A 3,604-nucleotide genomic window follows, 5' to 3' on the forward strand; every position below is an offset into this window, starting at 1 on the left:
TACAAAGAAGAGCCAACTCATAAGAGCAAGAGTGGATTTACTGCAGTCCAAAGTTCGAGAGTTGTATTTCAGAAATGAGGCCTTAACCTCCAGGTGAGCAATATTTGGCAGAAGCAGGCTGTAAAAATTTACCAGTGAGCAAGTAAATAAAGAACCTTAGCATTAGAGAGAACGTGGCAATAAAGAAATATTAGCCCCGTTGCCTTTTGCCAAACACGAGCCCCCAAACCAACCTTGCTATTGACCCATCGCCATCCAGAGAAACGGGCCTGAGTGGCTGGTCACTGATTAGATTGTGGGAAAAGCCATCAGCCGGCTGTTGGGCCAGAAGGGAGTTAGAGGAGGGTGGGGAGGAGGAAGAAGGAAGGTTGCTTGCAATACAGTCATGCTATGGCTCCCTCAAAGTGACTGGGTTCATTTAGAAAGAGGAGGCAATCTCGTACGTGGAATCACCACAATTACATCCTGTATTCGTGTTACATTTGAAATTCACCCTGTAGTTTGTACATGCAGATACCTTTCAATCTTTTTTTTTTTTTAATTTCTTTTTTTCTTCTCTGTTTTTAATGGTGGTACTGGGGATTGAACCCAGGACTTCATGCATCCTAAGCATGTGCTCTACCACTGAGCTATACCCACCCCTGATACTTTTAATTCTTACCAGGACAGTGTAAAATCCTGCACAAAACTAACTTGAATCCACTTCTCTTTTTCTGGCGGGGGGAGGACTGGGGAGCTTTATTTATTTATTAATTTTAATGGGGGCACTGGGGATTGAACCCAGGACCCCGTGCATGCTAAGTGTGCACTCTACCACTGAGCTACACCCTCCCTTCCTGAGTTCACTTCTTGAAATGTGTGCATTCTACCAAGATTCTCCACCTTTGGCTCACTGGTAAGGATGGACCAACAGGAAACCAAACTAATTTGCTGGCTAAAACCCATGATAGGACTAGTTAGTCCTGAGAAGCTAGTTCTGGTTAATAAAAAGCATGGTGTCTTAGTACAGTTAGCACCCCGCCCCCCCCAGCTAATTCAGTCGTAGAAGTGACACGCTCATCTTGCCGGTGCTCTGAGCCTTGCTGAACTCCCATACACCAGGTTCCCTGGAATTTTGGCTTATGAGGCATGACCGACACACTACATGTGAATGGGTGGCAAAGAACTGTGGACACACACACATTACCCATATCTCTTCTGCTCACTGACCTGTTCCTGTGGTCCCTCAGACTTCACTCACAGACAGATGCTCAAAGATAAAATTAGTAATGATTTCAAGATGATGCCAACTGAGCATTTTACCCAACAGGGAGCCCTTCTGAGGGCGGGGCTCCATGCAATTGAAGAGGTCGCCCTGGTCCAGTGAAAGGAGCTGCACCGTCGACAAGGTGCGGAACAGCACAAGCTCGCAGAAAGCGCTTGGTAGCTGGTGTGATGTTCGTACCTGAAAGACTTATACTTCTGTTTCTGATGTATCCTAATGTCATAATCGTAAAGTTCTCTAAAAAGCTTCATTGACAAAACTGGTCATTACAGAATTATATAGAATAATGAACAACTAGAAATAACCTAAATATGTAACAAAAGAAGACGGATTAATTGATAGGCACTTCCTTGATGGAGTATTACACACCCAGTCCATGGAGACTACGTCAATGCATGGGGAGATGTGTCTGCTTAAACGTTAGATGGAAAAGGGGGAGGGGCAAGATAGAGGTGGGGGTTGAGGTACAAACTACTATGTATAAAATAAATAAGCTACAATATATACAATATATAATACAACACAGGGGAATATAGCTTATATTTTATAATAATTATAAACGGAATATAACCTTTAAAATTGTGAATCACTATGTTGTACACCTGAAAATTCTATAATATCAAGCATCAACTATACCCCAAAAATGTTAACTGGATAAACAAAAAGATGTAGTATTACATGCTTGATTCCATATGTTTCTCCAAGTAAATGTTAAGCAAATACGTTACAGTCCCTGGGTGGTAGATTATGAGCATTTTCTTTCATTTTCCATTCATTTCGAACTTCATTGGATGAACATTTATTTCTAAATTAAATCTTGCCTACAGCCTGATTTTTCTGACGGTTCACATGACTTCTGGGCTTCAGAGTGATGATGCAAAGGCGTCAGGCAATTTTGCACGTTTTATACAGCTCATTGCAGGTGGCAGGGGAGACTGAGAAAGGACAGAAGGGGGTTCTTGGAGGAGGGAAGGTGTTGTTTCATTGATTTGTATTAGAGTTAACTGAAAGTGTTTTTAGCCTGAGGATTATATGAAGTCCAAAGACTGAGACTTAAAAAGGACCTGGATTTGAATCCAGCTCCACCTCTTACTAGCCGTGTGATTTCTGAGCCTCAGTTCCTGCAGCTGTGAAATGGGCACGGTACCCTCTCCACTAAGAGAACACCATTAGAACCTTGAACTAGACGCTGTTTGCACAAGACCTGTCCTGGGAAAATCCTTCTGGGAAACGTTGGTTGTTGGTTGCACCACACACAAAGCCTCACACCCCGTATTTCTCTAGGGGATTAGCCAGCCAAGGTTTGGCAGTTGAGATGGCAAGTTCGTTTCCAAATATATTGTTTCCAGTAGAATTATCTTTTCAAAACAGTTTATGGTGTTTTATGTCTTGCAGACCACAGAGTTTATTGTGCATCATTTTTATAGCTTCATGAGAAGGGTTCTTTTGCATGTTTTTAAAGTATTCCAAGAAAAATAAAAGAAGTTTCTATCATGGTCAAAAAACAAAACAAAACAAAACAAAACAAAACAAAACAAAACTCCTTTTAAGTCTAGAGGTGACAAACCTAATGACCAGAAAAAGACCAAAGCATCTAGGGAAATTTGGTTGAACATTGCAAAATGAATAAGTCATGATTCTGTTTGTTCTGCATTCACTCCTTGGTTTGTTGGTTCACACACCCAGTGAGTATCTGCTGAGTGCCTGGAACTGGGTCCTGTGGATAGAAAGATGAATAAGGTGTGATTCCCCTGCCCACCCTCCCCTGTGCCTCCCTTTCTGGGTGGCAGGCTTGAAAAGTAACAGTTACACTACTCTGTACACAAAGGATATGGGAGCCACAGTTGAGGGCACCAACCCTGGCTGAAGGAGTTGAGGATGCTTCTCAGAGGAGGGCCTTATCTCTTCCAAACCCCTTCAGAGCTCTGGCAGCTACAGCATCTCCATCATGGGGTAGTGGAGATGTAGGCTGGCCCCACTATTGGGCTGCACAGTGTTGGTTAGAAAGGACAGGCCATCCAAAGACATCCCTCTCACCACTGTCAGCACTAGGGCCCAAGGCTTCGTCAAGAGGCTGAATGAAAGAAACTATTAGCAAAATAAAGGCTGGGTCTTCCAGACTCTAGCTCCCTACACGCCCATCTAACTGAGAACAGCCTTCTGCAAACATACTAATGGGTTCACTAGGCTAGAGAAATAAGGCCTTGCTTGTGAGTGGGTACCATTAAGAGATGCAGTGTGTGAGAGGAGTAGGTATTTTCTGACCACCTGGATCAGAATCATTTGCAGGTATTTGTTAAAGAGCCAGTCCTGTTTGTCTACCATGAAGGCACTAAAAAA

The 3,604-nt window shown here is 43.0% G+C and overlaps 1 non-coding gene across 1 annotated transcript; it reads right to left on the bottom strand.

Moving 5' to 3' along the window:
* Nucleotides 1-567: 567 nt before the first annotated feature.
* On the bottom strand, nucleotides 568-640 carry TRNAP-AGG (transfer RNA proline (anticodon AGG)). Its single transcript has one exon. It is a non-coding gene; the product is annotated as a tRNA-Pro (tRNA).
* Nucleotides 641-3,604: the final 2,964 nt, after the last annotated feature.

This window comes from Camelus dromedarius, chromosome 10 (genome assembly GCF_036321535.1).
Source record: "Camelus dromedarius isolate mCamDro1 chromosome 10, mCamDro1.pat, whole genome shotgun sequence".
NCBI classification, from domain to species: domain Eukaryota; kingdom Metazoa; phylum Chordata; class Mammalia; order Artiodactyla; family Camelidae; genus Camelus; species Camelus dromedarius.